Source organism: Trachurus japonicus, chromosome 7 (assembly GCF_045865225.1).
Source record: "Trachurus japonicus isolate A0001 chromosome 7, Traja_1.0".
NCBI lineage: Eukaryota > Metazoa > Chordata > Actinopteri > Carangiformes > Carangidae > Trachurus > Trachurus japonicus.
In genome coordinates, this window is record NC_140913.1 from 23,783,762 (window position 1) to 23,807,206 (window position 23,445).

Sequence of the window (23,445 nt, forward strand, 5' to 3'; positions counted from 1 at the left end):
AGTGACGGACTGACCATAGGGCAATGTGGGCAAATGCCACAACGGCTGCCTGACGATGCAACCGTTCGGCCGCAAATAAATAAATAAATGAATGAATGAATGAATGAATGAATGAATGAATAACGCGGGTCATCACGACGGCACAGTGCGTAGTGTCAACACAGCAGCGACGTGCGCCTGCTCTGGGCGCATCTGCAGCAGATCCACAGCTGCTGGAGCTTGTGCGCAACACAGACACAGAGAGAGACAGACAGACAGACGGAGGGACGGACGGACAGAGGGACAGGCAGGCAGACAGACAGACAGAGAGGAGATAGGAGCCACAGCCCCCACCTCCACCTCCACTCCTCCCACAAGCAGGAGGGTCTTCAAGCCTCTGTTTTCTCGCTAGCGGTAGCATTAGCGATAGCCACGACGTAAACGGGCTGCACGTGTAGCTGCAGGCGGACTGTAAACACACACAACTTCTGTACCGAAACTCACTCGTTCACAGCGCTGTGCCGAACCGAACGCCCCGTACCGAATCGGTTCAATACAAATACATGTACCGTTACACCCCTACTGCCTTTAAATACTCAAACAACATGTTTGTTTAACCTACTTAACCCAGAGGAGCTGAACTTCACCCTGATGCTTTTCCTTCTGAAGCACAACTGAACCAACTGTGCCCTAAATTGCTGTTTTCCCCCCTATAGCTCTAAATAATGTCTTTAAAAAAAAAATCCTTCTCATATTTATTAAGCCCACATGCTTTAAAGGATATAATACCGCTGTGACTACACAGGCGCCGATTCCGTTGAACAGGTTAAGCACCCACTGGGGCAGGGCTTAATCTCACCGATTTGGAGTCTACCTACGTATTTGATTGGATGCAGGACCTCTTTTGTCATTCAAAATCTGTAAATAAACTAATATAAAGTAATATCACATTTTAATTGTGCTCTATCAGGTGCATTATTATCATAGATCTCCTGTTTTGGAGGCTTTTTAATCTGAGAAAAAAAAAAACGAGGGTGAAAAAAGCAATTGACGGTCGTCAGTCATCAGGTTACGCAACCAGTGAGTTTTGGGCGCATAAGGAAAGCAGGAGACAGTCCAACTTTTCGTTGAGAGTGGAGATTAACAGGATGTCACTTAAATTTGAGGTTAAATCCATCACATTTATCCTTACCCTCACTTAAAGATTGTAGGCATGGGATAAAAACTCAAAGACCTTTGAATGTGGTGGGCACAGAAAGCTGCTGTACAGTACTGTACTTACACAATCCTTGCAGACTTTGATCTTCTACCATATTGCGCTTTTGTCCTGACTTGCTTTCAAAACTTCACATTCAATACAAACTTATGTAAGTACAGTACTGTATGCACATCTTTGATTTTGTACTCAAATATGTGAAAAAAAAATCTGTAGCAGAATACAACAAGTGCACTACTATGCACACACTGTTCTTTTGCACCACACACAACAAAGGAAGCACTAGAAGTGAGAGCAGTAGAGGGAGGAGTAGTGTGTATGTTGTGTGCGCAAGTGTGTGTGAGAACTCATTGGTATTAAGAGGCTGAAGATGGATCAAGACAAGGCAGCGTAAACAAAAAAGCTGCATTTTGCTTTTGCAGCACTTAAAGCCATTTGAATACTTTTAAGGTCATCAGTTGACGGCAACCGGCACTTGAGAATGCAGTGATGAATATTCCCCACTGAACAAATGTTAGTTGACTTATTTCCCCTTTACTACATTTCTTCCTATATAGACCAGAAAAAGGCTGTGTAATGTAATGGCTTTGAAGCATTTCTAAATGGACAGCCAATGGAAATAGGCCGTTCTGTTCATCAAATGTATTAGAAAATGTTGGGGCGTGGTGCAGTGGTTAAAGCGGCCGCCCCATTTTGAGGCTACAGTCCTCAACGCAGGCGTCCCCGGTTCGAGTCCCGCGTCGGGCAGACCTTTCCTGCATGTCATTCCCCCTCTCTCCGCTTCCCCCTTTCCTGTCTATCTCACTGTGCTATCAAATCATTAAAAAAAAAATGTATTAGAAAATGTTATTAATAAGTCTTTGGCTGTTCTTTGCGCTATTTTGTGCTTCAATGACTTTCACCTAAAATAGAAAATTACAGAAAATGAATTACCTGGAAGTAATAAAAGGTGTCTGAAGCACATTTTGAACTGAAGAGGATACTGAGCTCAGTACAGTACCGGTAACCATGTCTGTCTGTCTGTCTGTCTGTCTGTCTGTCTGTCTGTCTGTCTGTCCGTCCGTCCATCCATCCATCCATCTGCTTTTGTGTGTGTTGCATGTGTCTGTGCCTCTGTACTTTCCTTTGTTGCAGGCATTTGGGGATTTTGGGTTTCAAAATTCTGCCATGAAGCTCTTACGTGAAAGGAAAACGAGCACTGTGGCATTTGGAGACCGTGATAGGAGTGAGTCTCAGGTGATGTTTTATTCAGAGCGGTGTTTGTTGGGGGGGGGGTTAACACTCAAAAATGGGAACGACAGAGGGTTTCAAGGTGTGAGTCTAACCATGAGTGATGGTCGAGGTTTTCTGAGGGGTGTGTGTGTGTTTGTGTCTGCCACCTGCTGCCATCACATGCAGGTTCACTCAGTTTCTTCCAGGTCAAAAGTCAGAAGTAGATCTACTCTTGAATACTCTCCTTTCACTCTCTATTTTTTAGTCTCAAAAGCCTAAACCTGGCAATGGAAATCAATGGTAACAGCATCTAATTGTTAGTCATCAGTTACTTGTTCAATGGCACACGTCAGTGATGTCAGAACAGATCAACTTTAGCTAATAAACAATCTGTATTACGCAGAATGAAATGTTTTGCCCCTTTTACCGAAACAAGATTTAACATGGAATATAAAAGTAATTCAGGTCTTATTTGATATGAAGTGATGAAGTGCTATGAAACCTATATGAAAAACTATGGGACCAAAGTCCTACAGGCTATTATGAGACCGCCATCCAAATACTACTACTATGAGAGGAGCAGATCACTGCATGTTGAAGTCCTCTCAAGTCCTTGAGGAGAATCAGCAACATTCCTGAAGAATAATAGCACTTCATAACACAAACTCAGAGCCATTCAGATAAGGAGACCCATCTATAAAGAAGCAGAGTACAGTGCAGGCATGTGACCCTAGTCCATAGAATGACTAAATCTGAACTAACCTTCATATTACAGTGAGCCGTCAATCACCCTGTAACTTGACATTACAGAGGATGTGCGTCCCGGGAGGCGATTACTCACTGTCTGCTCGTGCCACTCTTACCCATTCAATCACACTTAGCTCTCAAGGTTGTTGTCTTCATGTGCTGCCACAGGTCACATACCCAACCTTGTTTTTCCCAAGCCTTAGCCCCTGGTTATCACATATTCTGCCTCAATATCTGATTTCCACGGTCAAAGTAGGGATATTTTAGGGGAAGTTTGTAGTTATACAAGATTGTAACCAATCGTTTGTCTGTTCATGGCAGACATACTGCCGCAGGCAAACGGTCTCCCGATGCTATGAGGAAAACAAGTCAGCTTCACTCTGCGGATCAGAGATCACTCTTAACCTTCAATGTCCTGTTGACCCAATGAGAGCACGCAAATAAAGACTGGATCATAGTCATGCAGTTGCATCCAAAAGAACAGTTGGAAAGCTTGTACTTTCTCATGTCACTCAAATTATTGTAACTAAATTTACTGTGTCCATTTACTGTACTAAGTACAGCCACATAACTTGTGATAAACCATTCCTTCATTCATCTATGTTCTCCTGTAGCTACATGAAAATGGGAGTCTTTGTCCGTTAGCTTTGATGTATACCACTGTTTAGTCATACCACATGAAAGGTTTTTCACCCTGAACTTGATTTTCTGAATGTGTGTGACTGCGACTAAGTTTGACAAAAGTAATGAATAGAAAATGAACAACAATGGAAAAGTCAACACACTAGATTAATCCTAGAAAGAGCAAAAAACATGCAACTTCAAGCTGGTCCTGGGGGCCCATGTCACATTGTTAGGTGACAACTCCGATTCTATGAATTCTTTAAATGTCATGGAGTGCACAAGGAAAGGAGCATTTGATCTGCCTCTCTACACGAGGATGTAATCGAGAGGGAGCAAAAACAATACAAACACTGGAGCTTTTGTTCCTCTTCTTACTGAATGACCAACCTGGAATTCTCATACAAGTCATAGGGCCTTGTGTATGACTTTTGTCTGACCTTATTGAATAAACCGTATTTTCCAGTAATAAAGTAAAAATATGTTTTATGTTCAAGAAAATACTGAACTTTTCCCTTTAAGGTAACCACTATGTGTTGCATGGAAGAAATTAACCAAGACTGCATGTTTATCTAAGGTACATTGCCTAGTTTTGCCTTAACTATTTACGTGAGCTTTGTTTTATGCTGTTATATATGTCGGCCCTGAAGTGCAAATCACAACGGCAAATCAGAAAACACAACAACAAATCACTAAACACAACAACAAATCCAAAACACAACAATATTAACCATATCGGAAAAGGTAGGTACCCTCGGGCGACATGAATCGTCGCTGATTGGACAAAGGAACTGGTCCGTCCTTTGAACTGGAAGGGCATGTTGTCAAGCGATTTTCAAGTCACAGTTCTCTACATACCAGCCACATAAAAAAAAATATATATATATATATGTTTTGTTAATTATCAGCAAGTGGTGTGCATACCCTCCATCCACTTTGACATGGTTTTTGTCAGTACATGAATGTAGCATTTCCGGGATTGAAAAAAACATTACAAGCCAGCAGATGGTGATAGCAATAGGTAATACGTTTTTGTTTTAGTGTAACAAAAGCCATGAAAAGAACAGGGAATTTACGTCATGAGTGGAAACATGGAGCTCCAGTTGTAATTGAAACAAGCCCTAAAAACCTGGACTGCTCTGTGATGGAGTCCTTTTTCACACAGAAACTCCGTCTTAGTAACAGCTTTGTATTGAGCAACAGAAAAGAAAGACACTGGAAACTGAGTTGTGAAAGTGGTGCTTGACTCGTACCCTTAGGTGCTCTCTCCATGGGGAACCACACGAAGAAAGTGAAGCATACATGTAACGAGCCTATTGTTCAACTTCCACAAGGGAGATACCCAATAGCCTGCATTGTATCAAATGAGTTCAGCTATGTGAAAACCTGTCTAATATTTGAGTCAACTAGTGACACAACAAGGACATTAATGGGATTTGTTTTTCTTTTTGTTTTTTATGAATGCTAAATTAGATGATCTGGTCTTAAATATCTATGTGTTAGAGAAACAGCTTTCAGCCTCAGTCTTATGTTTAGTCCTTTGGACGACCAACCAACAGCTCAACCTTACCATTCCAATGGCCAAACTGTTAGTGTGGCTAAAATGTAAGGTCAGGATTACAAACAAGTTAGCCACGATTCTTTTGTGTATTTTATTGTAAAGGGGGCTGAAGTTGATTCTGTGTCGGATTTCCTGTCTGGTGCAGTCTGCTCTGTTAAGCTTCACATGATTTAGCAACGGCTCTGTCAAAAATAGAAATGCTACAGATTGATAGCGCTGTGGTGCGGAGAGACGCTGCTGATATGTGCTGCGGTGCGCCCGGTGGAAATGCTCTCATTGATTACAAAGAAGGCATCATTCAACCTTTATCAGTGGTGCAGTCGGGGCATTTTTGAAATGTAAATTTCCCATTCATTGGACCTACAACTCGAGAGATTAAAAATTAGAGATTAGCACGATTAAAAAACCTAATGCGCTAAATATGACTGTAACTAAGCGCAATTAATGTGATAATGTGACACCCCTAATTGTCCAATGTAGTCTAATCGGGCCGATAGATGAAGTTATAGCAGCAGCAACGTTTCAGTAGGGAATTTAAAAAAGTTTTAGGTGGACAGTGTTAAAGGGAAATTGCCGTTTTTTTACAATCTGGACCTTATTTCTATCATAAAATATGATAATTTACTCACCCAAATAACTTTGGTGTCATTACATGTCGTTCAGACGAAATTAGATCCAGCCGAGAGCCGCGTATATCCATATAATGTGAGTCTATGGGGCAGTGCAATGCAGCCTCTAAATAATACATAATCTGCTGCGAAACTCGTTCATTTCACCAATAATTTGTTATGATGCTAGTGCTATTCCCCTTTGAGTCCAGGGTTAGCTGTTATCAACATCCGGGGTCTGTAGGTTGACCTACTGTCCTCTGACCTGGATGATGTCATCTCTGAGCGCTGCACGGCTTGTTTACCTGAAAGTTGCTACTGCTAATAGTCTGGTTTGTTTCTGCGTGTTTCCAAATTGTCAGAACAAAATGAGCAGCTGGATGAAGTTCAGCTTCCACAGGCTTCCTCTCCTCAACCTGGACTTACTGAAGCTCTGGCTAGTTGAGATAAAAATGGACACGAATGCCGAAGTGGAATCAGAGATGACATCATCCAGGTCAGAGGTTATAGGTCAACCTGTGGGGACGAGTTTCACGGCAGATAATGTGTTATTTAGAGGCTGCATTCCGTTGCCCTGTAGACTCGCATTGTAGCCTATGGATATACACGGCGCTCGGCTGGATCTTATTTTGTCTGAAAGACTTTTAATGACACCAAAGTTATCTGGGTGAGTAAATGATCGTATTTTATGCTAGAAATGAGGTCCAGATTGTAAAAAAAACAAACAAACAAAGCTAAAGGGGTTGCAATAGCTATGTTGCTTGCTGTTGAGCTTTAATTTTCTGAAGATAATTTTTATTTTCTATGAAGAAAATTACAATTTTCAGTGTAGGATTCACTTTACCCTTACCCATCAGATTTTGTCTTTGATGCTGGTCATGTCCATCAAAGTACTGAATAGTGGGAAATTATGTCTCATTGAACTGTATGAGCTTCAATTTTTTCCAGTCACTTAAGATGCAACACTTGTTTGAGTGAACTAATGAGCTCTAGGGCCTATTAATCTGGATCAAAAAACAAGCTACTTCTCATTAATTTCAAAGGAAAGGAACTGAACTGGATATATGTTGGGTGACTGTTCAAATAAACATCACAGCTGTATTTGTGAGCATGTTGTGAAGTGCTGTGTTGGTGCTGAACTGTAAATTACTCGGAGTAGACCTCGGTGACTTTTTCATAACGTAGCTAATTTCAAGTCTGCGGTAATGAGCCTGTCGAACCGTATTTTGTCACATGTGGGAGCATGAACTCTGAACTTAACACAGAAACATTAATCCTCAATGTCTATATGAGGCATAGCTGTAGCAAGAGAACTGTGTTACATGTGCGGCATTGCATGATGTAATACACTAACTTGACTTTAACCAAGGGTTTGGTGGAGGAAGTCCATCTCTCAAAAAAAAAGAAAAGAACGTATATCGAGTGAGTTTGCACAGCCAAGTTAGCTGCTCCGTGGGACTACATTTGAGTTAAGGGCTTATCTGCAGATGGACATTGCTAGTGGCAGAAAGGTTATATTTTAATGTGCAGCCTGTTCGCCAGCATGCTACAGTACCAGTTGGTGACATATTGCCTTTGACGTCCAGCTAATCAATTTTACTGTGTAAATCAACATATGGCCCAATTTTTGAATCACAGATGGCTGAATGCATTTTCCTAAGCTCCCTTGCGATCAAAATATCACATCCATTTTTGGCATCAAACATCAGTGGTTAAGGTCAGAGGTCTGATTTCAGGTCACATCTCATCTTACTTTTTAATGGACAAATTATCACACAGCATACTGAAATTGTTTCTACATCAACATTATTGTAAAATCCAGTTTCTGCTGTTAGTTACATTTATCAAGTCATGGCCAGCTGTAATCTTAGTTTTATGGTCTCATAGTACTTGCCTGATGCTAACCTACCAATGAATGACAATCAATGTGGTCTATGGGAGGAAGAGAGCTTAGGTATGCTTAGGTATCAAAATCCATATGTCGTTAACTGTGTTGGTTTAATTTAACCTAATCCATTCTGCAGCTGGATATTACAAAATAGAAAGACTGAAAACCACTCACAGTGAATATTCAAAAATCCAGTCACTAATCATAATCCCTGGGTTTACAGGGTCATCCAATATCAACGCTGGGTTTGGCAAGTGGGTTGCATTTTCACACTGCAGTAGATTATTGTTTTGGCGGTGCAATTTCAGTGTGGGTGAGTCTGGAGTAAAATGAAATACGACAGCCACATTGCAAAGTGAAACAATGTTTGTGATGTTTTTCAGTAACCCAATGTTCTCTAGGGATAGCTTACTCTGAGGAATCTAAATCTAACATTGGTTAATCAAATGTTTACAGTGAGAGAGACGAAAGACAACGGATTACAGTTTGCTCCCTTTTCATTTCCACAAGGGGCTACACCTCATTTACTTGCGATGCCTGTTTGATGGGTTACAGTGATGGATTGTGAGCAGAAAAACATGCGCATACTAAAAGCCTCCAGGAGAGATTCTGCAAAGCGCTGGCAAGATGCCAGTGCTCACCAAAGCTTGCCCACTAATTTAATTTACATCTAGCCAGAGTGAAGGTCAAAACACTAGTAGTTCCAAGCTATTGCAGGGCTTTTGCCATCCAGCGTGCAGCAGTAGTGGCGTGCGCCGTGCGGCTGCAGGCAGCTCCACATGAGGAGAAAAGCTTCAGCAATTGGAGAGTCAATTACTTCAACAGGAGTTGAAGTAATGGTTCAATATGGAGGGAGGTGATTAGTGAGAGTATGTAATAATTATTTCTTGGACAGATTAGGCAAGAAGGCTGCAGCAAGCACTGTGGTAGGCAATGCAGCAGTACAGTAAAGCATGATGCTACTGCACTGTCAGTCAAAATGATAAACATTGGAGCATGCAACTAGTGTCATTATTTACTGCAAGTATCCAGGCAACAGATAAATATTGCTCCCATGGTCATGTTTACCATCCATGTAGTTCCCCGGTGTTTAACCTGTCAACAATATAGTACACAACTATATGAAGTATTCGCTTGCAGGCCTGGAAATACTACAGAGCTGCCAGTGGCTGTAGATTTACAGCTTCAGGTTGGGTTCAGATCTGTCATATTTGGATCAATGAGGTTTAATGAAGCATCCTTCCTTTGGATTGAGACTGTATGAAGAAGAGATCACACTCCCAAGCACACTCCTACACATGCAGCCAGACATACTTAGATCAGCTTTCACACAGTCAGACTGTGCAGTGCTGGTCCAGCCTGGGAGGAATAATCACATTAGGACACAATCTTTCCATTCAGTTAACAATTGTCTCTTGCAGCCCATGTATCAGCCTCCAGTTCCTGGATCACAGCAAATAGATTAGAGCGCCCAGCAACATCAGTTTTGGGCTAAAAGAAAATTTAATTGATTTGTTTGCCCTGTTGGGAATTCACGTGCCTGCTGTGTTAAAGAGGTTGATATGTTTCCAGTTGAGGGAGAGTTTCAAAGCCCTTCCATGCCAGGAGGGGTTTAGGAAGGGATTTTCTATCCCACCATCATGAAACACAACCAAACACTTCCCTAACACCCCAGTGGCAACAGTTTGGATATCCACTGAAAAAGCAGTCAGAAATACATTTCTTGACACGGCAAATCATTAAAAATGATCTCACACTTAAAAAGAACTCAAATGAAGTGCAAGATCCTGAATAATAAATGAAGGTTTGCCCCATATAATGGGTTTCTGAGTGAATTACAGCAGCCAAAGGTGTGGACAGATGACCAAAAAAGGCCTCTATCAGCCTCAGAGTTCACTGGGTTTTGGCTTCTGTCAGAGTTGACGGCTATTAAGAGAATTTGCCATGAACTCTATAACTGTTAAGACTTTTTTTTTAAAATTTCCTGGAGCTCCCTGTAACCTCTGTGGAGCACAGTGAATAAAAGTATTTTTTTTCTACCTATAGCTATGGTTAACTGTAAAGATGAAAAGGCAGGAAATGTACTTCCTTCCATACATCATTCTTTTCATCTTTTGATGCATTTGAAAAGAAACCAGCCACTGAAACTTGGACAGCCGGATCTATAGAAAACTTCTATTGCCAGTCTAATGAAACTATTCTGTCAGTATACGATCTGCTCGTGTCATATGGGCTAAACACTATAGACAAGTCTGAAATATCTTTGTGAAATCCTCCACGGAGTTATAAGCTTCTCAGAGGATGAGCGATGAGCTAACTGTCTGCAAGACATGCTTTTAAGAGAATCCCTTCTCCCAGCCACCCCTCATTTTGAATGAAACAGTTTTTCCCCCTTCAGATGTAAATGAGCATTATCTATACGCATTCAGTGAAATAAACTCAATTATTCCATTCAATGCATAAACACCCACTTCCTACTCCACATAATTACGCCCTATACCCTATTAAGTAAGACTTTGTACTTCAATCTGTTGCTTATGCAATTATGTTTCGTAACTGAAACTGTCTGCATCTCTATCTACACAGCTTCTATCCATTTCCTGTCACCCATTGAGGACGTGGCTCTTCATTCACCAGGCAGTTTGCTGAAGGGCACTCTATCCCCTGTCGCTATTTTGCTTATTGTGCTGTCAAGTCTCTCTTCACCTCTCCAGTGCTTCATTCATCATCTGCATCCAATCAACAGTTGCCTCCTACATGTGGCTCAAAAACTTTCACCTCCACTTTTTAGTCTTTTTTTTCAGTTGTAGCCACTTAAATGTTTCACACAATCTTTTACAATTCTATTATAATTTTTTTTGCTTTTACCTACTTTGTGTAAATTCATTTTGGCAGTGATATCTCAACAATAAGAGCACAAATAGTACAATAAGGACATAATGAATATTTGCTGATGAAGAAGTGTTTTGTTTTTCTTTTTTAATCACACACAGAGCTGATCTTTAATTTATACTGTACAGCTTTTTATGAGTGCCTGCAAGTGGTTGTTGCCTCTTCTGCCTGTACATGCCCCAGTGACTGTCTTTCTCTGTCACAGATTTATGTAATGCTAATTAAAGGTCCATTTTAACCCTCCTTAAACCCAAATATGGGGAAAATGAAATTGATGATGGCAAGGTTCATACACATTTAATCGCTATATGCAATAGTTGTTGAGACATCTGCAATCATCAACCTCATGATGGTGCCAGAGGAAGAGTCAGGGTCAGGGTTAAGTCCTGCATGGCTAAAAATATGGTTGTACAGTATGGTGTATTGTTACTTAGTTAGAAACTATCCTCCACAGTACCATTTCTGGCTGTTATGTTTAATAACAGGAATTAATGAGGACCAGACTCACATATTGAGTTTTCATAAACAAACAGAGCAGCACAGTAGTACTGATCTTACAAAATAAACCAGAGCTGTCAAAGGTGAAGAAACTGCATAATCAGCTACCGTGTCTTCAATAATATTGTTTTTATTTTAGCTAAGTTTGCAACATATTGACACTCTAGTTCTTTCCTTTTCTAAAATTAGGATTCGTGGAGAGTTTTGCTAATTATTCTGCCTGGAGAAAGGCCCCTCTCTGTGCTGCTTTGAGTGTTTGTTTCTATAAACTTCTCAATTTTATAGATTCCAGGAAGCTCTTACAGTAATGACATTTATTTATTACATTTTCTTGACTATCATAATTCATTTTTGCTGCCCACATAACTGCCCTGTCAAAAAATCATCATAAAACTTGGTTGATGATGTATGACTTCACCGTACTGCAGGCACCAGAGGCATACGTAACTGTTTATATGCGAGTCTTTTTTGTCAGCTGTAAAACAAAAGCATCTCTCCCTATTATGTAATTTCTTCGTTTTTCTTTTAATTTTTCCTTCGTACCCTCCATCATTTCTTACTTCTACATTTTTCATACCCATTTTCTTTTGTATTTTTCTTTCCCAGTTCACATTTCAGTTGTATAGCTTCAAGTGCTGAGCAACCTTTTTTTTTTCGTACTGCTCCTCTTCACTGACTTGTTTCCTCATCAGATCGGGTCATCATCAGACCTGACACTGTGGCATAATCGTAGGTGTTCAGAGCAGGAGGGTGGGAAACTATAGCTTAGGATCTGTGCCACACATAAGAGGCTATAGCTAGAAGGAGAGTAACACAGAGACGGGAGCTGTGATGTAATCTTTACAACAGACAAAGAAAGTCGTGTAAGAGATAAGGAGAAGAGACAGCAAGAGATGTGGGCTTCTCCTCTAACTTCAAACCAAAATCCATGGAGATGCTTAAATGAGTCATTTTGGAGGTAACGAGATTGGAGGCTTGTGTGCATAATGCATGTTGTGGGACTTTGCAGTCTGCAGTGTTTATTTAAATTTGTATGAATGTGTGAAGGTATTTGTGATTGCGTGTATTTGATCTTGCAAATGTGTTTGCACTAATGAGAATTCTGTGATATTTGAATGTATCGATGGATGATTGTGAAAGCAAACTGATTAGAAATTATAGGCTTTGTTGCCATGGATGCAACTGGCGAGCAGCATCCTCCATGACTGCAAATTGATTTGAATTAGAGTTAACTATTATGGTTGTGGCAAAGCATCCACTGATGGGGGGAGCAGTTACATAATTATCACAGCAGGATAGTGCTGCAGCAATCACAAATACTAAACGAGGAAACCAGGAACAAATAAAATAAAGAACCAAATGCCAAAAGTTAACTTTGATCTACAGATGGTCAAAATAAAACGATGCATTTATATCTGTTCTATCCAAGTGGAGCCACTGCCAGCTGTATAACTTGGTATCATACAATCACTCTAATTATTATGACCGATCATATTTACATATAGAGCAGACAAAGAACAACATTTGGAGTCACGTTACTGGCTGTCCAACAAATGTTAATTTACATATTCATATGCATTAAACTTTTCGCTTTGTTTTGGTCTCCATCAGCTATGTTCACCAGTTTACAACTGTATGCTGTTTGCTGTTGGGTCCTGCGCAGGCAGGTAATGCAGTAGAGTGGGTTTAACACTTTTTTTTTGCTGCAGCTCTAAATCACAATTGATGTGAGCAGTGAGAGTAAACCTGAACAGTAAAGTTTACTGACCGTAAAATGAACACAATGACCTGAAAGATAGTAAAAAGCTGGGTGGGCCTAAGGGGAACTGCAGAGTCAGGTGATATTATACATGGCTCTATGTGGACACAAGTGACACACCTTTCACATAGTATACAGTCATTTCATCCATGAGTAATATAGGTTATTGCAGTTTTAAGTACAGACCAGTGTGGCTGTACACTGTGTGGTCTCAAAAGTCTCTTTGAATGGATAGGGATAAAGAAAAAGGGAAGGAATGGGGGGAAATGGCTTCCGACATGATGTTTTATAGCAATAGGGTTGGTTGTGGGTGTGTGTCTTTTTATTAGAAAATGCTATAAAGTGTGATTGATGAAGAATAAAAAATAATAATTATACATTACAGAGATAAGGTTATCTATAGGCGCTCTTAACTTCTTTTGGCAGTGCCATGCCCACAAGCCCAGAGGAGTGATTTTGAATCAAAGGACATCAAATTGCAAGGTACAGTATCCTTCACCACCCACCTCACTGTTCCTGTGTTCCTATTACCGTTACCACTAACTAGCTAAGACAGAAGGAGAGAGAGAGAGGAAAAAAACGGGGAAGCTTGACAAATATGTGGGGGGGGGGGCGGGTATATACAAGACTTACAAGACATACGTGTTGTATAATATCCAAACCATAAATCATGTCAGTTATTTTTTCAGACGAGTGGGAACAAAGCCAAACAAAGTCCTGTTTCAAGCTTTGATAATCAGTAGCAGCATGTTTGACTTAAAGCTACTGTATACTGTATATGTAAAATAGTTTGCTCCTAATATACAGTATTGCTGCTTGGCTGATTTGCAAAAAGATGCAGAAAGAGAGAAGACAGCAGGGAGTCTGGACTATAAATGAACAACTCAACCTACAGAAAAAGTAAACACATTAAGCACTGTATGCCTATGCTCTCAGTTAAACATGTGGTGATTATCAGTGACAAGTCCAGCGGTACTATGACACATATTACAAATTGATCACTGATTGTGTGGTTTGATATTCGTATCTAAACCATCTGTAAACTGCCATGCCACACCTGTAGTGTTGGCTCATTTTATTGTTAATGCAGAATCATATTTACAGCTACATGACACTTTATACAATTATACTGTCAATACAAAATGTTGTTTGTTAAGAGCTAAAGAAGCCATTATTCAGAGAGAAAGGGAGACAGACATTTGGCAGCAGTGAACACAACCTATTAATTTGGTGGCCTAACTCTTGCCAGTGTAATTTAGTGTGTAAAAGTATGCCTGTGTGCTTTATTGGTTTGTGTGGTGCCTGTGTGTAAGAGTGTGTTCATGTTGTTCTTACACTCTAAGCGGGGAGTGACAGCCTCATACATAATGCATGTAGTACATGAGGATAAGGATAGCTGACATTTGGTTGCTTGTCATTCAGGATATATCTACCCTGGGGGAATGACCATGCTTGCAGATAATCACACACGGGTATTTATACACACACACTCACACACACACACATACATGCACACTGTACAAACGCCAAAGCGTGTTTCTCTTCAGGGTACTGTAAATGGCAGATGTCCCGGTCAAAGGTTCCATTCAGCTTTGAGGCAAATCACCCAATTTCTGTGTAACATCATTAAACAATTGTTCGGCATCCCATTCTCTAACATATTACACAATTCACTGTGCACTGTATACGCAGCAGGGTTGGAGAGGTTTCATAGCTTTGCTACATGGAGATAAAATGTTGCATTCAGTCAAATATCTCACTGTGACTCCAGAGATGATATCTCACTCAGGCAGATATGGATACTGGGAGTAGTGTATTGACTACCATTAGGTAAGGGTAGTACACAACTAGCTCATTACACACATTCATGTGCAGAGGCACACACGGCATGCTATAGATACACACATAACACAACAACAGAGTCATGGAAAAAGCAGCTGCTCAGCCCAGGCTTACTGTTGGACGCACACTTTTATTTTTAAACTGGCTGTTCGTCCCGTCAGTGAGAGGAATCCAGCTGAGACCAATGTTGTGAACTTGTCACAGAGAGTTTCCTTAACATTATTGGTTTGGTCATCTCTCGCGAATTCCTTCATCCCACTGTTGTATCTAAACAATTGGTTTAATTATGTAACCACTCTCAGCTTGAGTGTATATTTGGTTTGGGAGCTGTTAGAGGGGTGCAGAGGGGGTTGTGGGTAGAGCTCTGTTTGGGTACAAAATGTGCAGTCAAAGATGTTGATTCTATTTTAACTTAATCCAGACTTTATTGAATATAACGAAGGATATAATGAATCAGAAAAAAATACCAACGTTTATCATGTTACAAAACAGTCGTAAGTGGATGCAGATTTAAATATTCTGTGCAATCATGGTTTACACCTGGCAAAACAAATGCAGTCTACAACACTCCCACAATAATCTACTGTTTATAGAGTTTCAAAGATCAGTTGTATACAATGGTTTATACTTTAAACATTCTTTGTATAAATCCCTACAGTTCAACAGCACCATAAAATACGTCCTCTATGATAATAAAAACGATAAACTGAGTGTAACCAAAGTTTTCCAGTGAAACTTTTAACGTAACATGTCAATGTCTTGTTACTGTTAACAATGCCGTAATTACTCCATCACCTCTTACTCCAACTCTCCATTTGTATCAATTTCTCTCTAATGATATGTGCGACTATGACAATTTGACAATCTGTTAATGCCAGGAGGGCTGCAGGGGGGATGGGAGGGCTGTCAGATGAGGAGCATTAACACATTTATGTGCCTTGAGTAGAAAAAGCCCCAGGAATTAAGAGAAATTTGAGCCCAGTCATGAGTTTCAGGTTGAGAACCTAAAGCCCCAGCTGGTGTAAAAATTAGTCATTATTGAAATAAGTTGGTAACTCTTGTCTTCAGAGGGATCCTCAATCCCTACTGTATGTAACATGTCGGATACTCTTATGAAACGCTATTCTGAGATGATTGGACTAAACGTGGTTCATTTCACATAAAGTGAATCCCAACATTGCAGTTGAGAAACGAGCAGACTGTGAAATTAATGTAATGCACCTTTTTTGTTTTCCTCCATAGACCACTTCATACTGCTATGGTAATAACAATTTTTAATCTCATTAACTTTCATTATTATATACTAGTAGTAGCATCATAGTTACCAATAGGGTTATCATTTTCCCACCTTTAGTTTTTCAACTTACACAGTGGCGTACAGGGTTTGTTACTTTCCTATGACACTTAAACAATATCTAGAATAAAATGAATATAAAATCAGGTCAGAGAGCCCAAATCAAGCCCAGTCCAAGAATATGTACACAGCACACTCTCATGTACACCCCCACTGACAGGCACACAGAGAGGACTGGTAATAATACAGACAAAGCCGGAAAAACAACAACAATCTAGTTTCCTGCTGTTTTTTTGTCCTAGTATGCCCGATGGCCAGTGCCTTACTGCAGACAAGAGAGTGAACAGATCGTACAAGGCTTATTTTGTGTGTTTGTCCCTATGGTTTTACTGCAATTTCACAAAAGCAAAATACATATTGAAAGTATGGCTAGCGGTATGTGTGCCGGATTAGGATTTATGTCTCGCAGTTTGGGTGCTCAAATATTTTTGTTATGGCATGTTAATTGTATAAAATTCTTTCGATTTCGATACAGACAGCACATTTATTATCCTGCCCACATTGTTTTCAGGCACAGGCTAGTCGTCCTAAAATGTACTGTACAAACAAAGCAAAATGCCACTTATCAATTGAAACTATTTCATCACAGTTAAAAATGAATATCACAAAGTAGGTGGCTGGATTCAGATGAGTAAAAACAGAGGTACAGTAGCTACACGCACATCCCAAAAAAACTGAAGACAACTGAAGACATAGGTGCTTAAGAGCTCCCTTGACAGTTTAATGTCACTCACACATGTGACGTTTCAGGCGTTAACCCTTCATCAGACTGATGGAGGGCTAATGCCCGTGTGACGTCTGACGTGGATTCAGATGAGTAGCTGGCTGTTTGGCAGGCAGCCTGTGCTCATAGAAAGTTCTGATACAGCCACAAGCCACAAATGTGTTGCTTACTGTTAATCTTGATGCTCAACCAACATCTTGAAATATATTATCTTGACAGCTAAAACAGATTTTATTTCCCATTCTTAGCTGAGCTTTCAGGTTATGGCAGTATCCCTTTTCCATTATTTATCACACTTGGACAGTTTAACAGTGATATCCTTCCTGTTGTCACAACTATCTGCCATGTTTTATATCCAGTCAGTGCCTTTGTGTGCAGGGTATTTAGTTGTCTGTGTTAGATATCAACTGCAGGACTGAATGCGTTCATCTTGTATAAAATTTAGTTGGCTTGTGTTTAATAGCTCTCATTTGGGTCACTAAAACGTAGAGTTTTTTTTGATTCACCATGTAGTGATGGCAAAAGAGCTGGCAGGAAGTTCCTGAATTTTGTTTTAAAACAGAATTGTCTATTGTCAGGGTTATATAAGTTTAATAGTAACAACCGCAATGAGTCACGTCGAGTCTTGTTTCCTAATGAGGTTGGCAATCATTTGCAGCACAATGGACAAAGCAAAGCAAAAACATGCCAGTGTATGCCTGTGCATATGCATACATCGTAAAGATGAATGAGACATCCTTGTGTGTTCTTATAGACAGCAATTCATTGATAGATAAAGATCTTCTGAAGAAAAGAGCCAGGAAACCAAACATTTTTCTAATTATGGACTCCCTATTGTTTTCCATTTTGTATTGTCTTATATTTTCACAGCACATTGTTTCTGTAAGGGACAAGCAGTATGTTGATCCAACTTGGCAGAAGAGAGACAACAAGCTCTAGTAGCCCTGGTCCTCTCTTGTTTTCTTGTTCTACTTTTCTCTCCCACTTGAGAACAACAGTGTTTCCCTCTGTAATGACTGAACCCCTGAACAGTTGAGCAACAGAGTCTGAAACTTACAGTACATGAACGACGGAGCAATAGACAAAACAATGCAAACCCCTCAGAGGAAACAATTTCTGCCAAACAATTAAATATAGATTTTAGTTGCAATCCATCAAATAAAAAATGAACACAGGATGAAACATTATTAATTCTAAGATCCAATCCCAAAATGCATCGAGGCATTTTCAATCACTGAACATCACAGCTGATCTGGGCTGCATTTATGTCATGGGGCACACTGAGCGACCGCCTACTCACTTGTCTGACCAGTTTGAAATATTGTTGTACTTCTCACAGTGTTTCCCATACATGCATTTATTTGCCTTGACCCACCACAATACCAACAATGACCACAACATATTGATTTTTACATTTTTTTTCTATTTCAAATGTGTAAGACCACATTCTGAAGCTGCAAGCAGAACATTGATCCGCTCAGCCACTACATGCCTCTCTCTCTCCCTCTAACAATGACACTAACAACGGACCCATCTGTCATAGTTGAACTGGTTGAAAACAACTTGGCATTTGGTCTTATCAAAGAGAAATAATGTAAATATCTATTTTTCACATAGAGCGTGGAAGTGAGATCCCATCACAGGTGGCCACTCACAGACACAGGAGTAGATGCTTTTTCATCAGGTTTGAACTAATATTCTTAGAGAAGACCGACGCTCTCACAGTGATGCATCAGTCTACACCTAGGGGGTGTAAGAAACATCCATTTAGGGGCTCTTGGTCTGGCCAGGTTTTTAGGACTATTTTCCTTTTCCCTCCTCTGTGTTTTGTTTCAACAGCTATGATTAGAACAGTACTTTTAGTTTTCACAGCAGGTTGCTGTCATGTTGAGTTAATGGGAAGTAAACTTTGTATTTGTTTCTACCCACAGCCCCTTTCCTTTGTTTGTGCCCCTCAGTTGTTGTACCTGATATCTAAATTTGTGAACCAAATCATTACCTTTTGAACATTAAATAGAGCCTGATTACGCCTGTGTTTTGTTATACCTTCCTTTGCCCCGTGCTTTCTGGCAAGTAACAACATCACACTGACGAATGCACTAATTTACCAAACAGCAGGATATCTCTACTAAATTCAAAACCACCAGCCTTAAGTTTTCAATTTTCCCAACAGAGAGTGCGGTGTGTTGAAGTGATGGACGTCACAGAAGTTAAAGTGAATGAATCAGAGCAGACTGAACTGGATCCAACAGTGTGGGGGGATGGTTGATTTCATAAGTCAGCAGATGAATGACCGTGCTGGCATGGTGCTATAAAATAAGCTATGTTTCGAGGTAACAAGTGTTTGTATGCCAATCTACCCACACTGCAACCAATATAAATGCTCATTCATTAAGAACTCCCACACTCTATGTCAGTGACCTCTTTCATTCATGTCTGGATACAAAGATGAGGATAATGAGGTGTTTTCTTAGTGTGTGTGTGTGTGTGTGCTTGTGGTAATTTGTTGCAACAATACATTGTCCTTTACTCTTTTTCCCAAGCACACATGATAACAAACATTAGTCAGGGGCAAAGAAAAGAGACAGTGGTGTTATCTGGAACAGCACAGCACAATCATGATGCAACTACCACAGAGCAAGAACATACACATCCATTGGACAGTTAAGGGTCTTGTAAGCCATCACCTCCCTAACTCAAAGCAACACAGGAGTTCTCCTTCATCTGCTCCATAAACCTGATTAATCATGGACTCAGCCTTTCACCCCCACTGGCACATCCCTGCAAAACGCCTTCCCTCCCACACTTATGTGGAAACTGCTGCTCACAATATCACCTCCACACTGTCACACAGTGGGACTAAGTGGGTTATATGAGCACCACATAGAAAGGCAAATGATATAAGATTTTTTCATTCATACAAATAGACAAAACCAGTGATTATTTTCATTAAGAATCCATCTGATGATTATTTTCTCAATGAATCAATTAGGTGTTTAGAGTCTTCAGCAGTCCAGGGTCCACAGATATCCATACAAAAGATCTTATTAAATGGAATCAGAGCTTTTTTTCCCCCGCTTGTACACAACTCCAAAAAATAAATTAATCAATAATTGAAGACATTTGTGAGTTGTCAGTCGACTAACAGATAAACAATTTCAGTTTTATTCATATTTCAACTGCAACTGAAACAATATTTTATTGTTTAGGATTTAGTACAGAAAAGCACAAATCACCAGTCCTCACATTGGAGAGACTGGAATCAGTAAAATAATTTGTCATTTACTTTTTGTCCATCAACATGTCAGCTAATTGATTAATTACTTTTTTGGGTTTAAAATACATCGCCATTTCAGGTCTGCAGAGACCCAGCTACAGCATTTTCAGATATCCTAATGTGACTGCAAACAATCTTCTGACGGCGGTTCACTTCCCACCAAAAATATATATATCTAAACACAGACACAGAGCACAATACATGTACTATGACTTATGTTGCATATACAACCTTGCCCTTTGATTTGATGTTTCATTTTGTCCAGTGTGCTCTTTGCTCCTACTGATATTTCATTACACGGAGCTTTTGTGTTCCTGAACATCATGTGAATCAAGAATAAACCTGGCAGAGAGAAGTGGACATTACAGCAATGTTGGCAGCAGAGCTTGACAAAGATTGCTCTCTCATATTGGATAGGGGATGTAGGCTGCTTAATTATTATTATGGCTGGCATGACCAGTGTAGAATATCAGCAGTGTATGATGTTTGGATGTCTGGCTCTAAACCTAATAGGGGAATGTATGCCCTCTCCAAATAATCACATGGCCTTGCGTGCCCTGTATCAGGGAACTCTAGTCCTGTCATTCATACTGTAACAAAACAACATCTAAATCACTCAACTGAAAGTTTGGTTTTTACAAAAGCTTGAGTGCAAACTACATTGTATCAATATTCATTCTTGCTGTGACAGAATTATAGGAAAAAACAAATAGGTTTAAAGGTAAACAGATTTGAATCAGACTTTGTCATTTGCACACTGACGGCTTCGCTACACAGCAGCTCAAGTAAGAAGAATCAATCAGAAAAAATCTAATTAACATCTATTCAGTTCAGGCAGCACTAATGTTGGTGCTAATCCATTGGAGTGTGTTTCTAAAATGCAATAATTGTCCTAAGAATGGCTGAAAGAGCACTCGAATGTTAAAAAAGCTGCTAAACACAAATGATCTTGATGAATTCAAAGCCATTCTGAATAGCATGCTTATGTTCATGAGGTAGCATTATGCCTGTGTGGACCTTCAGAAGAGTCGACTATGACTGACACATAAAAGCGGAGAGCCAGACGGGAAAAACAGCGCATAATGTGTTTAAACATGGAGTGAAGAGACACATCATCAGAGAGCATGTCAGATTGGGTTCACATTTCAAAGGGAGACATTTCATTATCCCTGTTTGTCTCAATTACAAAGACAACATTCATTAGAACTCCCCCCCCCACTCTTCTCAGTGGAGGCAATAAACAAGTCGCATGCACGTGGGGCAACAATCACTGTGTTGTCTGTCGATTAACATCTCACATTTTGTAGTTTCTAGTTTGAAAAACACTTTTCTTTGATGATTCACTCCTGACAGATAACACTAGATTTGTATGCTGTGGTATTTAACATACACACAACTTCCTGTACAATGAATGCCGGTTGAATGTAGCATGTTTAGTGTACATCACCAAAACAGGACCGTTATGTCACTGCTTATGCAAGACAAACTCCAAGCAACTTTCACTTAATTTAACTTTACTGTGCAACATACAGAATGTGGTCTGACTCGGTTAACCTTCAGCACACGACACTCAACAGATGTTGAGGCTTACAGACTAATAAAAAGTCATCATCAGAATCTGTTACGGCCACAAACAATCAACCATCTGCCTCCTACTGTCGCGAGGCAATGACAGAAAGTGGGATAATGTTATATATACAGTAATTACATCAACACATGAGCGGGGAAGAGATAGCGCAGGGGTCATCACTTGATATAGGCAAGTCCATCAGGATGTTTGTAGGCACAAAGCAGGTCAGACCAAAACACAATAAACAGTGAAACTAGAGCCTGGGACAAATGCAATGTGATCTACTGTGCTGCACATCCAGTTTCATGCTTGTTTTCCTAAATTAAACAAGCATGCCTATATGACAGAATCTCATTAGGGTTAAGCTGGAGTTATTTATTAATTAATCTTCTAGAAACAAAAGAGTTCCCCTAAGAGTCCTTTTGGAGTCCTGTCAATGAAACATGTTCTCTCCTTACCTTAATGAGAGGGTATGCCACACTTGGCTGTGGATCATGGGTGTTGAGTCAAGTCCAGAGCGAAGACGGCCAAACCTTCACTCATGTGTGGCAGCACCATAAACAGAAAGGCTCAACACAGACTTGTGTGTAGCCACTGGGAAACTCTGGTGTGTGCGGCGCAGTCGGGCGCTCCCGCTCCCCCACACAGTCACTGAGCGCGAGGATCCACTCGCGCTCCGCAGCCGCCTGCCAGCTGTGCTCAGGGAGATCCAAGAGGCGACAGATAGAGACAGACTTGCTTCTGCCTTGTGCTGCTGGTCTCTGCTCTCTCGTCCTCTCCTCCTCTCTGTCTCTATCAGTCTGCAGCTCCCACTGTCTCCCCCCCCCAGCCTCTGCTCTGTTGCTCTGCTCTCTCCCTCTCTACTTAAATCTCCTTCTTCTACACACATGCATTCTCTTCACTGCACCCCCCCCCCCCGCCCCCACCCTCCTTCTCCATCACACACATGCAGACACCTCTGTCTATCCCAACCTTTTATGTTTCACATTTTTATCCTTAACACATGTTAATTCTCACATGCAGAATAGCATCTAAATGATTTTCATATCTAAACCCGTCAACCCTTACAATTGCCCAATAAACGGACCAGAGTTAATTTATTTTCACATTTTCACCTTCACCCCTGGACAGAGACTCGCGTACTCTTTTGTGTGCAATCTTAGTTGACCAGAAATATCAGTTTTGTTTTGACCATTAACAGTGGATAAAGGAAATAAAGTGCGAAAGACCAAGACAGTAAGATGAGAGAGAACAGGGGCAAAGGATAATGACATGACACAAAATGGATATGTGAATGTAGAGACTTCTGCAGGATGGGGTTGAGACTGGGGCACGGGTTTGGCTTTGAAGTGCAAGTGAAAGCAAAATGTCATGGTTAATCTTTGCTAGCGTGCACAGTTTATTGCCACCAGCGACGGCGCACTGGTGTGTGTACTGTAGTCTGTTCGAATGTAATTTTACATCGCACTGGAGGATCCACTGAGATCATTAGTCATTAAGAAAACAAAAACACAAGTCTTTGCATTAGTCTTCAACACAACGGACATGGATGGATGTGTAACCTTAAGGAACGCATTTCATATCCGGTATAATGAAAACATTAATGCTATCACATCCATTCATGTATCTGTTTGAATGTAGGCATGTGCCTTCATTCATTGCACAGCCGTGTAAGTGGAATAAATGAGAAGGAGATG

At 40.4% G+C, this 23,445-nt stretch overlaps 1 protein-coding gene across 1 annotated transcript in view; it reads right to left on the reverse strand.

Moving 5' to 3' along the window:
- Positions 1 to 22,567, reverse strand: part of opn7b (opsin 7, group member b) — a 63,160-nt gene extending 40,593 nt beyond the window's left edge. Inside the window, exon 1 of the mRNA XM_085782223.1 lies at positions 22,207 to 22,567. The gene's annotated coding sequence lies outside the window, so the exon portion shown is untranslated. The remainder of the gene's footprint in view (positions 1 to 22,206) is intronic.
- Positions 22,568 to 23,445: the final 878 nt, after the last annotated feature.